Below are 15,623 nucleotides of genomic sequence, written 5' to 3'. Positions count from 1 at the left end.
TGGAACTATCTGATTGCCGGTTAAAATATTTTTTTTCTCAATATAGGTCAACTAATATTCCAAAAAAGTATTTGAATTTTACATGAGCATATATTTTTTGAAAATATTTTTTAAACATAAAAGTCTCAATTAAAGAAAATGCAAATATAAGACTAATATTGTCCTTCAATTTTTAGAAAAATTCAGTTATATTAATTGTGTAATAGTAATATTGTTACATTTTTTAAATTTGTATTGTGGGTACATTTTTATAACAGTTTGATATATGTCCTCTAGTAAAATTATCCTTTTCGATATGTTCCCTAAGATGTTCTTTAAACTTAAAAATTTAGTAGAATTGGATCTCTTGTTGCCAAAAATGTTTACTTATTGTTATAATATTTTTTTTCATTCAAACAATTAAATTAGATAATTCAAATTGTGCAAAAATTAATGCACATTGCATTCTGCGCCTAATATTTAATAAGATAACATTTCGACAAATAAATTTGAGTTACATTTTTACTGACCACTGTTTATATAATGTTTTAATTTAAAGAGATGATGAATATATTATTATACTAAACAATTTTATCTAGATAAATCTGAAAAAAAATCTTTTTTTTTTAATCCAAATGTATTATTTGATATGGTAATGTATAAATAAAGTATGTGTAATGTAAACAATTTTAAATTGAAAGAAAAAATATTTTTTTTTAATATGAATTTATATTGTGATATAAATATTTCAAAAATATTTCAATGTTGTACTTTTTATTTACATTAATTCATAACTAATAAAATACATGACCTTGAGAATGGTTTTTTTACAATAGTTATAAAGTTGATTTATATCTGGTTTCATGTCTATGGACTACTGTCTACCTCGAGGAATACTGAAATATTATTTTTTTGTCTAGTCTTTTAATAATGTACATGGTCAACAAGGTGTAAATATTGAATTATCAAAAAAAAAAAAAATGTTCAATACCATTGCAAATAAAAATATTTTTTTTACGGATTCTACACTACCATTCATTGGAATTCGGAGCAAATGGACCTCTTATACACATTCCAACGTACTCCACAAGTTGAGATAGTTATATAAAAACATTTTAAAACTATTTATTTCCCAATGACATATTGTAAGGTCCAAAGTTGACTCAACAGCAAAATTAAATTTCTTTTTCGAAATTACTATCGCTGTTAAAATCAAGTCAGTACGATCTACGTTGGAATGCGTATAGGTGTATTTTTCTTAAAAAAAAGGTAGTGTGAAATCCCCTTAACACGGTCAATGCCGATGCCTATTTGTGGTTCCGATACCGCGTCGCCGCAACGAATTTATGCTCTGTCGACATCGGCCACCGGCGAAACAACATGGTGTACACATAGGTACGTGTATATCTAATATAATTTCAGATGTAGAACCTATACAAATATTTTCTTATAATTTATAAATAATATATTTAACTAATAACATCTAATAATATTAATTAACCGATAATATGCATTATATATACGTATATTAGAATTATACTAATAAGTAATAGACAATAGTAATAAAAGCCACTCCGTTTCTACATCCCGGGAAAAATTGAATTTTATAAATAATATTAACATCTATTAAAGATGTCAAATAATATTTATTACTTTATTAGACGACGATATGCAATATATTATGTTAGTTGTTAGTATTATACAGGTAAAAGGAACTCCGTCTCTACATTCCGGGAAAAGTTGAAATAACAGATGTATTTTTAGACCAAATGTAAAACCAAATACACCATTCAATTAGTAATGTAATCACAAATGGCCAGAAGAAAAATTCAATACAATCAAACAACTCCAGCAAAAGTTATGAGACATTTAAGTCAATAGGTAACTAATTTGTCGACAACGGCGTCCGGGGCAATGCATTTTTTGTCGACTACGTGTCGACCGTCGTGGTATTGAACGTGTTAAGAAGGCATCGTACCGGCATGTGTTGACTCCGTTTCATAAACACTAAGCAAAATATGTTACATTAAAAGAATCCAGTTTATCCTGTAAAATTTTCTAACCAAGAAATATTGGAAGAACTTTACGTCTGTTGTTTACACGTTGCCGATTTATCGTTGAAAAATCGATTCGCCAAATATTGTTCCGTTGAAAGCAATTCTGTGATGAATCGTAATGACATGATATTTATATTTCATAGATGCACATCGTACGAACATTTAGGATGTTAAAAAAATATATGACTATAATAATAATATACTATATACCTTTTGCGAAAATAAATGAGAGACTTGGTCGATAGGAAAATATTGTACTGATCAAGCCGGTAGTGCGTATGGCACGTCCCGTGGCGGGCTACAGTTGTACTAAGACTCCTACCACACTCTATTAACGAACAGATGGCGTGGTCATGATCGTCTACCCTCTACCGTGGTTATCGTTATCGCCGCGATGAGACGTATAGTAGAGCGCCAGAACTAGACCCTAGGGTGTAGGGCAGTGTTTCCCAACCGGTGGTTCGTGGGCCAGTCATAGGTGGTCCGCAGTACCCCATAGAATTTTTCTTCGATTTCTATTACAAATTTTTTTTTTTTTAAATAGCGAAAAACATCTCAACTTATTGAGGAACCGTATTATACTTGTTAATGAGCAAAAAAAACAAGATCTTCCTAGTTTTCGTACAATTGAGGTGGTCCGTGACCTATAGAATATTGTCGAAGCGGTCCGTGGTGGTAAAAAGGTTGGGAAGCACTGGTCTAGGGCTAGGTCAACTGTCACATTCACTTAGTCCCCTTACGAGTTTCGCAGTCTCTTCATCACGATTTGTGAAAAATAAGAAATACTTGGGCTGATCGCAGGTACCTTAAGCACGCCCATCAGAAAAATTATTACTGTAATATATTTAGGTGTCTGTGGTACACTGACCACACGACTGTTAAATTGAAAAAAAATAAATTAACCATAAGGTGACCGCGAATTTGCGCCTCTGTAGGCACGGTAGGAGTAAAACATTGCAACGAATGTGTTAAATTTCAATTGTTGATAAATCTTTGCAAAGGTACGAAAAAAGATTCTGACCGAAGACGGTCTGTCAGCCCATAATAGGTACCTACTGTATATGTATTTTATGATATTTTATTAATCATTAGCAATACTGTAAGTTGAATTTATTTTTGCAGACAGCGTGGCTTTTATTATACATATTATTAATTATAATCATTAAAATACATCATAATATTTGTTGTTATTTATTATTATGACTTTTACCGCACCTAGCTAAGCGGTATGAATACAACTAAAAGATAAAACTTTTTTTCAAAATTTCAATCTTTGGGTATTAAAACTAAAAACTGTACACATTTGTGACTACAAAAAATGTTTCAAGATATCGTGTTTTTGAAGAATTATTTAAAAACTGAAACATGAAAAGTACGATCACGCGGCGTTACAGTTAGGCTTTTTCACTACATTACTGATGTGAGTTCATTTTTTTATATAATATCTTGGCCTATGATTATTTACTAAATGCATGACAGTAAAATGTTAAAATTTTCTCGAATAATGAAATAAATACTTTTTGAGTAGCAACTTAAAAAACTAAGATTGTTTGATGAAAAATTGTTATTTTACTTTTGAATATCCAATATCATCCAAATTTAAACTTCAGGCGGCTATAAAAGATATTTGTGAAATTATTCTTTATATTTATTATATATATATATATATATATATATACACCTCAAAAACAGTCAAAAATTGTATAATTATAAATTATACCAAGCTTATTTAAATATTTGGTGAAAATTTCAAGTACCAATTTACGAATATTCGTTTTATAATTGTTTCAATTTTAGTTTTCCTTCGTTTTTGTTTTTCCCAATTACTATTAAAAATATTGGGAATTTTTTATTTTAATCTCTCCATAGTTACAATTATAGATAACATTTTCTACCAGAGACTACGCTTAAAGTTTAAGATCGAAGCATTTTTTCAACTATAAAACTTTACACTCACAAAAAAACAAACATCTCCGTAAAATCAATACATTCATCGCTCCTCTCAGAATGTAAAATCTATATATAATATAAGAGAAAGTTGTGTAAGTTACACTATTTATAACTCAAGAACGGCTGAACCGATATAGCTGAAAATCGGTGGAGATGTAGCTTAGAACCAGGAGACGGACATAGGATGTGTTTTAACTTGTTCCCGTGGAACATGACATAAAACGGGGTACAACAAAACGCAACTATAAATATATATATACGGATTTCCGCGGGTTTCTAGCTACCTGTAACTTGACCTTTTTGTCCGTTAAATTATGTGTTGGATCGGCGTGTAGATATTAATTGTTACGAGAAGTGAAATTCGAAAACCTATTCTTAATTTTTTAGCAGAAATTAATAGGTTTTTTGTTTTTCAGTTGCCATTGGTTATCGGGCAGTTCGGATGCATGCTAAGCATGCATCAAATCAAATTTATGTAAATTGCCTACCAAGGCACGTGTGCACAATCAAAATATAAATAAAAATAAAACATATTATAGAGTATGCACCTAGCGGCGTCCGTGATTGTCCAACTGATAATATGCTGCTCGCATTATGACAAGCGAGTTTCACAGGTACAGAGTTTTAATTTTTAACGAGCAACGGAGTGAACGGGATCAGCTAGTATCATATAATGTAGGTAATCCTTACTAGGGATTCCCTAGAGTTAAAGTTAGAATATTTTAGGATGAAAAGTATTGTACAAGTGTATGATATTATTTCCAAAAAGTAATACAAATGGTACATAGTTCAAAAAGACAGGTGTATAGCTTGTACAATTTTTTGAGCTCAGTGGACGCCAGGGTGGCATATAAGTACTCGTACTATTGGTACCTACAACTGCCCTACTGAACTTTTGAGTTTTTACTTAAAAGGTAGGTTTACTGTAGGAATAATAGACCTAGTATTTTAAATGCCCGTTTGGCTGTTTGTAGTGATTGGATATAGATGAGTGAGAGATACCAATTAAAATTTAAAGCACAGGGTCAATTAAATTTAGTTGTCCTGAAAATGAAGCAAGTCCATCAGGCCGCTATCGTAACACTTTTGTTAATTAATTAATAAACCATCAATTCGAAGAGGATAACATTGAAATAGTGTCTGTAGATTGTAAGGTAGAGGATGTTTTACTTGTATCTATATCCCACCTTCTTAGTGCTTATATTCTCTAATATATCTTCATATTCTCCTAGAGAATCTAAATCACAATATAATGTACCAAAGTATTTGAGAATATATTTTTGAAAAGATCGCCAAGCAAGCAGTTTTGACTTTTAATTTTTGAATCGAAACTTATTTGTTTTGTATTCTAATGGGAAAATAAAAATGATGAATGCATTTGACGAAATACCGATTTGAAAATGCAATAAGTAATAACAATAAATAATGTATTATTATATAGGTATGTCATTATACTTTTATGAGTTTCTATTTCGATTCACGTTGAAAGTTGTACAAAATAAGTTTATACTATGAATATTTTTTCAGCGGTATATCGTATATGTGATAATTTTGCAGAGGAAAAATGTTTATTGAGAAAACTGTTTATCTTTTATAAATTATGACTATACGAGTACTTTATACATCTTCAGTGGCGAAGCATAGGAGGTAACGAGACAACGTCTATTCACTTAAAATATTCATTTGGTTTTATTACATTTAAATAATATTTTTTTTCCCATAAAATTGAATCATCAAGGAGTGTTCACTCCCTTTTTTTCTTCAATAATGTTGTCTCTACTTTAAATTATTTAGCAGATAACTTTCAGGAAATTCCGGAGTATCAGAATATTAAAACTAGTAAAATTATCGAGTTTTTTTACTTTTGGCCATAATGCTAATATATTTATATGTATATAATAATTTGAAAGTTGTAGATTAATATTAATCTATTAACATTAGTAGTTTGTAAAAATGGTTTGAGTTTAACAAGTACTAGATCCAATATTATGCACAATGTATTTATGTATTTATTTTTTTATTTTTTTTAAAACCTTTTTTTATCACTATTATTCTTATTATAAACATTTTAATAACTGAGAAACTATAAAGTCTACTAGAGTATACTTTTTCGATTTTTGAACTAGATACATCAAAATTTACAAAAATATTGTCCACTTTCATAGAAAAAAAAAATGGTTCTAATTTGCAACAAAGACGTTTAAATCACCATAAAATGAAATTCCTCAAGTAGTACAACAAAATTTAAGAATTTGAAAAGTTGGTCTTCTAGCATATTTAATAACTCCAAAATTGGGGGACGAGGTGACCGAGTGGTCTGACTCTTCCGCTGCGACGCAGCCGGTCGCGGTTCGATCCTCGGCCACCGGGCGGCATTTTTCTCCGGACAAGTCGCGGTGACCGGAGAGCAAGTGCTGCCATCCCCCATCCCCGGGGCATGGCAGAAACCTACGGGTGCCCCATTCGAAATTCTGCCAAAACAAACACACACGTGTTCCCCCTACCGTTCCAAAAACCTACAAACCATCAATACAAAAACCTACAGTACCTACTAATAGCTAATGGCCACAGTTGCCGGGCTCAGGATCAATTAAAAAAAAAAAAAAAAAAAAATAACTCCAAAAATCAGAATCAAAATAATTTTATAATTAAAAGAAAAATGGCGGTGAGTATGTTCTGTGAATCACTTTGTATAGGTATAATATATATAATTTTCAAAATATTTTTTTTATTAGAATAGACTATTTTATTGTGGGCAGCTTGCTGGCAGTGCTCGTTATAGTAGGTTAATTCAGTAAATATCTAAGTACAGTAAAAAAATAAATAGGAGACGATGTCAAATTGCTTCATTCTTTCAGGTACGGTGTTAAGCGGTAGTTATTGGAAAAAGGATAGAGGTTTTCGCCATGAAACATGTTTCTCCGTTCATATTTTCGTTTCATTGAATTTTTTAGTAATAAATAATAATTAATTAATAATTAATAATAAATTATACATATAAATAATATAAATACATTGTATATCTAATAAATATTGTCATTAACTCAGTTATCGATAGCGAAGTCATAAACTAGATGGTTTTTAATTTACTGTATGTTTATTTCTGGTGTGATTATATTGTCTAAGTATCAATAATATTGTCATTATGCTGGATATATTTTTTTTCAACGTCTCTCCGATCGAGACTCTCGCCTCGACACTGTACATCTTTAACTCAAATTATACTTAACGCGTATTGTTAACGACAAAATAATCGTTTGATGAGAATTTAAATACAGTTTAATTATTCACAAAATTAATTAAAAAAACACTTTCTATTACATATTAATATAACGACATAATGTTAACTGTTAAGTGGTTTTTAAAATTAATTTTATTTATTCTGTCATTCGTCGTTTTGAGCTTGCGGAGACTTGAATATTCGCCTTTCCCCTAAAATAAATCAGTACATTTTCGGAGGAGGAGGAGGAGGTGGCGTGTAATTGAATACTGACTTGTTAAGTCCCTTTTGATGATCACTAAACTTTATATCCCGTGCGCCTACTTCACTGCTCAGTTCTAACTTTGCTACCGCCTAGTTGACTGTCATTTTTTAAATTTTGAATTATCAATATAATATTATTGTTGTAATTGTGAATAATTATTAAGTCCTGTGTATATCAAAATAATGTATTAAGTCATGCGGCAGACATATTAATTGATATTAAATTATTTCATGTAGATATAATAATTCCTTAAATCACCGAATTATGAAAACTTAATTCTGTTAAATAGAAAGGTTATTTTTGAATTAAAATTAATTTTGGAATTCATGATTGTTATTGGTTTACGACAATGAAACATCAAAAATATTTTGAGATCCAATTTTATTTCGAAGACTGTCTATGATTGGTTTAATCGTTATTTTATTTTATTTTAGTGAATTTGTTTAAACATTAACGTGTTGGTAATTAAATAAATAACGGAAAGAAATAGAACACGTATTAAGTAGGTACCTTGGTTATGCGACAAAGGTTAATTATTTGTTTACCGTCGACAAAAGATACGCAAATTAAAACTTAACCTAAATATATAACCGTATTATAGGTATAGATATACTTATACTGCACAGATCTTTAAACACGCAATGTGGTATTACTTATTATTTATTATACAGTGAAAGTGGATGTATATTTCCACACCACCTTAGATATTAACTATAAAAAAATAATATAATAACAATATGCAGTAGCTACACTGCCTGCTCGCAATGTTAGGTATGTAAAAAATGGTAGGTATTACATATAACGACGCGCTTTTTTTTTATGATGGTAGTACGTAACCTAAAATAACCTAGGTACATCCTCACTTAAGCTTAATCTACTTGTATTTAACACAAAGAAACACAAACATGCAAAACTATAACTATAAAAATTAATAAATTAAATAGTATAACTATCGTCCATCGCTAAGACTTCACTAACTTCAGGCAGCCTATACGGTTTAATACGGTATTAAACAACAAAAAAAACCAGTATTTTAACACCCTAAGAAAGTTCATGTCATAATAATTTAGAAAAAATATAAAAAAAACCAATATAAAATAGCCTACTCGCATGGCTACAGTAACAAATTTAATAAAACAAAAAATTGTATACCATTAATTTATACTAGAATAGTATTTTATTCTATTGTATCATTTATATGTATATACTATATGTATCAGTGTAATTTCTTCTAATGTTGTAAAGAATTTGTGAATAATTATGCACTACTATCAACTGTTAAACTGTTAAAAAAATGTAAAATATGTTATGAATAAGTTAGGTGACCTTATCAGGAACACTTCATAATTAATAATAATAAAAAAAAATAAATATAAATAAAAATTGATTTTAAAATTTGATGGTTAACTTGACTAAAAAAAGTGAAAACAAAAAATAATAAGCCTCAGAAAACAAAAATACACCTAAAAGTATATGTCTCAAGAAGCAAAAATACCAAAATATGTAAAAAATATGCAACATAAAATTGGAGATTTTAATTTGCATCTAGTTGATTTTTTTTGTTATGGTTGTGCTGAACAAACATGTTCTTTGCCCTATTTAGAAGTCCTTTACCATATTTACAGTAAAAAGATATCAAAAATAAGGCCACTTCTCAATTATTGTATTCCTAGAGGACACCTCTAATAAAATGATCCTTTTCCATGTGCTCGATAAGATGTTCTTTAACTTAAAAACTTAGCAGAATTGAATCACTTGTTGCCAAAAATTTTTAATTATTGTTATAATATTTTTTTCCTTTAAACAATTAGGTAATAAATATTATTTGAAAATTAATAATGCACATTGCATATTAAAGTACCTACCTAATATTTTAGTTAGATTTTAAAATCTTAAAATCTTAGAAATTAAAATTTCGACCAATAAATTGGAGTTACATTTTTACTGATCACTGTATCACCGTTTTAATTTAAAGAGATAATATATTTATAATACAATACTATTTTACCTATTTTATCTAAATAAATCGGAAATTTTTTTTTTTATCCAGATGTATTATTTGATATGGTAATGTATACGTAAAGTATAGTGTGTAATGTAATCCCGCTAGGACAGCTGATAATTTATAAACAATAATTTATTAGTTATTACTTTATTAGTACTTATTACATTTATTATAGTTACATATTAATGTATAATTGATAGCAGTGGAGCAATTTTGAAGAAAAGCTAAGAAGCTCATTCTTCTTATTTTTTCCAGTTAGTCCACAAATGGCATTAATCATGAAGATGCTAATTTCAAAACTGGTGGTGCTAATTAGTAATCACTAATCACCCCTAAGCCTTCCACGATTTATGCTTATGATTGATTGTCTATTCATTATGTCTTGATTAGATATGCGTGACTTGTATAAAAAAATTCAGTATGGCAAATGGGAATATATTGTGTCATAACAGTGGTTTTTACTAAAAAAACCGAAAAGCGATCTGTGTATAAAGTACTAAAAATAACCTTAAGGTATAGAATAATTTTTAGATGATTCAAAATAATCAAAAAAACTAAAAAAAATTTGAAAATTTGCTGAAAACCAGTTTTACAAACATCAATTTTGTTTATTTTCTTATTATTTATCGTCTGGTTTGTATACAACACTAATAACATAGATTATCGGTAAATAATATAATAAAAAAAGGTATAAATTGATAAAATATGAAATATATAGATATATAAATAGACTAAATTAGTGAAGTCTTGATTGTATTGGCATTGACTTAAATTCTGATGTCCAGATTGATAAACCAATTTATTACCACTATTGTAAATTTGTAATTTTTTGGAGTTGTATCATACTGCCCCGTATGTTGTGGACAGGATATTTTCCATCAATGTGAATGGACTGCAGATTTTTTCATACGAGTCGTAAGCAGATAACTAAATATTAATGTAGGGACTTTAAAATAATGATCTTTTCCTAGACATGATATTATTTTCAAAATAATTAGGTTCTTTTTATGCTATTTTAAGATATTTAAAACGTTCAAGTTTTGTTTGATATAATATTATATTATTATGTGTAATACAATTATTATTGTAAACATTTTTATTAGTAAAAAAGCTTGAAAAATTAATACGAGATTCCTTATAAATTGTTAAATACCATTTATTTTTTTGTAAGTGCCTGAAGTTAAAAGGTCGTCGTTATTTTGAAAAATGTACTTAGTGTAATATAAATAAACTATAAGATATCCGTAGAGGCTAATACTCCGTTTCCGCTCAGAATCGTTTTATCATATTTCATGGTTTATCATTGGATTCAAATTTAACCCATCCATTACAGTGACCTACTCAATTAAAAACTACACTTAAAACCTTTTATACAACAAAGCATCTTTTCCGGCTTTTTAAAATTATTATTAATTTTTAATTTTCTTGGTATAAGAATGATAAAATATAAGAAAACAAAAAAATACTCATCTTTTTTATACAATAGAGACATATTTATTTATCATCTAAATAATTTAAACTTAAATGTACGATCTACTTGTATATTAATTAATAACTATTATTACATTTTTATAGCTAAACTAGAAATTGAGAGTAGGTAGAAGTACTCATATTGGATAAATAAGTAGAGTGCTCAGTTATCGGTTTAAATCTACGTCCCTACAAGTGTAAAACTATTTGACACACACGACATACCCATGAAATAATCTTCAATTAAAAAAACTCAAATACATAAATTACTAACTAGATATGAAAAAACACAGAAGGGAGCTTATATGTCTAATATAAAATGTATATTACATTAATAATAAACAAAATATACTGTTTTAACATTTAATACGTTAACATTTACATTCGATCAATGTTCGATAATAAAAAAGTATACTGCCCAACTATATTAGAAATTAACAAAATATATAATCTAATAAGTAAGTAATAAGCAATAAGGTGTTTTATTTTTAATATTAAGAATTTATTTACTATATGTATTATGACCGTACTGTTCGCTTTCATTTTTCATTTAGTATTTTGGTTTTTAAAAAAAAATTATTGTATCTAGTGCATTAGCTATCGAATTATTTCAATGGTACTTAATGTACATGATCATGTACAAGTACCTAAGTTTAAATTTTAAATCTTAAATAAATGATAAATATTTAGAATATTACCATAAGAAACAATAAATATTATAGAAATGATAAATAGATAAAATAATTTAGTTCTTGTTATCATAATAACGATGAGTTGCATAACTAATCAAATGGAATTTGAATATCGTATTCATTAAAAGAAAAATTACCCCTTATTCTTCTCATTATTACAATAAAAATAGTTAGTTAGTTAGTTGGGAGAGGGGGGGGGGTTATCTAAATATCAAATTTCGTCCGTGAGCACACCTCTTCCTCAAAACATCAATCACTGCATGAGAGGAAGGTGTAGGAAAAGATATACTATGGTTTTTAACAACTCATCAACTATATAGACATTAGACATACACCTATTATAGTAACTATACCTAATTAGTAGTATTATAAAAAATGACACCCATTGTGCAAGGGCAGTAATACGAGTATGAATTTATACTCTACACTGGCGTATTCAGTATTTTTGTAAGAATATACTTATTAATATTATATTATATACGAGTAAGTACGCATAGATTAACATAATATTTCTATCTAGGGCAGAGATTTCTGATCAGAGTACCATGTAGTGGACTGAGAGTTGTACATGAATTTATTTAAAATATAAAGCAATTATACATATTTTCACTACCTATCTAATACAGGCACATAGTAAAGATATATCTTAGCGTCTGCAGATTTTCAGAAAAGTTTACTCTCCTTGGTACCGTGACTCTACATAATAGGTTGCGTATACCTCTGATCTAATGATTTTCGTGTGTACCACTAGTTTCTATATCGGTTAAGTGTATAGTGATTAGTGAAGAAACAACTCTACTTATAGGTTTTTTATTTTTAAATCAGTTTTAATTCTTTATAGCCACGCAATTTTTATGAATATTTTGTTTTGCACCATAGTATAACGTATACGGACTTCGAGCCTTTTTTTCGGTCGAATCATTTACGTGTTATAAGAACGCCTACCACCCATTAATTTCATTTATAAATGTTTATTTTTATTATTCACGGCTATCAATGGTGTTTAATAAATTACACAGAATATGCAATTGAAAAGATTATATTATATAATATTATAATATATATAACGAAGCACGTACACGTATAATAATTTAAAAAAATTGTTGACAGGGGACGATCTTATACGTATATACTGTGTATAATGATAATTCGTATTCTTTAAAAATGCCGCTGGGTGAGTGAAAACAGGGATTTTTTTCGAGACGGTTATATTTTGTAATTTTATTTAATTGCACATTTTATAAATTATTGTAGGTACCATACTACTGCTTATAATATAGTGACGGGAGATCTTAGACACCAACTATTGTTCTAACAGTTTTTCCATTTATCTAAAAATAATTGACATTTTATAATAAATGTTTATCTAAATACCTACACAACATGTATTTTGATTAAATGATCAACTTTATATAACGTGTTACGGACGACATTTTATTTCCAGCTTATTAAATACAAGTATAATGAGAAACCAGTCCAAACGATGTGCTATGAATTACCCCTAGCGAATCAGAAACATTTACATCAAGTGACACATTAATAATTATTGTCAGAATACAATAAATGTATAAAATAATAAAATAGAATCACCTAGCCGTTTTCTAGAACTATGTTTGTAAATTGAAATCTTTTCATGATTCAAAATACTTTGTTGCTGTGACTTATTAAAACGAGCTATTATTTTAGCACAGATAAATGTGTCACCATAGACGTAATCTGGGGTAAGCTATTTGGGGGGTTAGTAGGTACTATTAAAACTATTAGTGATTTTTCACAGTCTTAGCCACTCGACCGTACCACTGCAATATCATCACGCATCAGTTTTACACACTACGTTTTATACATAAATATAAAAATATAAAATATTGATAAACCTAGGTAACATGTAGTAACTTCTACTTTATTATTATTTTAAAGTAGAAGTACGTAATATATATCCACCGTTTAATAACCGCAATTCGTATAAATTAAACAATGAGATTTCTACTAATACTAATTTTGAAAATAAAACAATTTAGAATTTAATCACAAATAAAATAAATACATATTAAATAGGTAATCAAATTAAAGTTTTCCTAAAATTAAGGACAAGACAATTGGTTTTTTTTTTCTTCTGGAGTTTGGCCATCTCCTATCGTATCTTTAGAACGTCTCGCCACGGACATGGGTCCGAATTTAATTAAAAACAAACGAAAAAAATTGCATTTCCGTCTTTTTGACAATATAATAATAATAATAATAATAATAACAACAATGCGTGTGCGTAGGTACCTGTATATATATATATTCACGGCCGCCGTACGGTAAACATTGGGATTTATGTTTTCCGACGTGACGCCGCGGCGCGCGGAGGGATGGGGCCGAAGGGTTCGGCCGGTCGGTGGCTCGCTCTGCTCCGCTGTCGGACCGACCACCACGAGGTTGTAGCCGGTGTTGCCCGCGGTCTGCGATCAGTTCCCGCGCTACCGCAGACGCCGACTGACGAACGTTGCCATTGATATTCGTCCGTTCGTCGTGTTCGCCAATAAAGTCGCGCGCGCCGTGTGCCCGGCTGCAGTTATACTGACGGGAAAACTTACGCGACATCATCGGTCGCCTTACAGCGACATTTTACCGCCGCGGACCAATCACAGATATCGGCCGGACTGCGACGGCGATTTATTTTAATGACCTTCGCGACACGACTCTCTTGCCGACCTCAGACACTGTGGTCGTCGTTGTCGTAGATTAAATCGTCGGTTCTATCGTTCGAATCGTCCGGCGATCCACGACGGTTCGTCGCGAAAATTATCGCATCAAAGTGAGTAATCAAAAGACAATCCCTCTATACGTAAACAGACCCCATTCGTCCACGCAGGACGTACGACTCCGATCACGTAAGACCTCTGTGAATAGGCTTACGCATAATAATATTACGACGGTTATCGGAAAAGTGTGCGACGAATTCCCTTTCGAGTTCCAATACATCTCGTCGACCTGCACGGTGACGTATCGTGTCAGAGCGAAATCAGTAAAATTCACTAAAATAATCGCATTCGGGTGCTCCGCGATAGCACAAAAAGATCCATGTTTTGGATCGAATATGCATATTTATGTACACGTACAACTGTATTACAACGTAGACGTGTTATTTGTTATTCGACTTTCAATCTATGTTTGAAAGTATATTCGTTCAGTTTAGAATTCATTTTTTTATGGTAATCATACTAATTAATTGGAAATTGATACACATTAAGTTTTAAGCTCGTGATGTTTTATAAATTTAAAAATCGGGTAAGTGGATGTCGCTGCGCAGTACACGGGGTGTCTAGAAAGTCGCTGTAATAGATGGTATAAAATTTGAATTCAATGATATAAAATCATTGAACATAAAAAACGATTCTCGACCTAGACGGTAGGTCAGTCTAGGATATTTTATATTGCTATTACTCGTTGTTAATACGGTAGCCGGTAAGTTGAATTAATATTGTTCACAATATTATTCTTAAATTATCAACGATGCTGGCAAAATATTATATATAATATGCTTGTGTAAAATTGAGGTGTTTTGGAACCAAATCACAACAAAATGACTAAAACTGTTATTCTTTGTGTTCATATGTAATTTCTTTTAAATTTGAACCTAAAATAACTCTAAAAAAAGCTGTGTTTATGTTTATTTTTAGATTTTTTGGCTATCGAACTAAATAATTACGTAGAACCTTGTTAATATTTTCAATTCTCAGGTATAAAAGTTGAACATTGAATACATTTAATTACAAAATCATTTTTCAATTTTTAATTTGAGAAATGTTGTCACAATTTGGACTTTAAATGATAATACAATAAAGACGTGATATTTTTCCACTGATATTGTAACAATATATTATCATTAACCTTGTATTATCGATTTTCACTCTTTTTTGACAAATAAAATTTGATTGACATTTATAGAAAAAAAAATGAAAATTTAAAATGTTCGTAAAAAGCTCAAAACGAGTCAAAA

At 29.7% G+C, this 15,623-nt stretch overlaps 1 protein-coding gene across 1 annotated transcript in view; it reads left to right on the top strand.

Annotated features, from left to right (window-relative positions):
* Positions 1-14,072: 14,072 nt before the first annotated feature.
* LOC111041008 (connectin-like) overlaps positions 14,073-15,623 on the top strand; it is a 268,864-nt gene continuing 267,313 nt past the window's right edge. The window contains exon 1 of the mRNA XM_022325139.1: positions 14,073-14,438. The gene's annotated coding sequence lies outside the window, so the exon portion shown is untranslated. The remainder of the gene's footprint in view (positions 14,439-15,623) is intronic.

Source organism: Myzus persicae, unplaced genomic scaffold, assembly GCF_001856785.1.
Source record: "Myzus persicae strain clone G006 unplaced genomic scaffold, MPER_G0061.0, whole genome shotgun sequence".
NCBI classification, from domain to species: domain Eukaryota; kingdom Metazoa; phylum Arthropoda; class Insecta; order Hemiptera; family Aphididae; genus Myzus; species Myzus persicae.
This window is presented reverse-complemented; position numbering and strand designations above follow the sequence as displayed.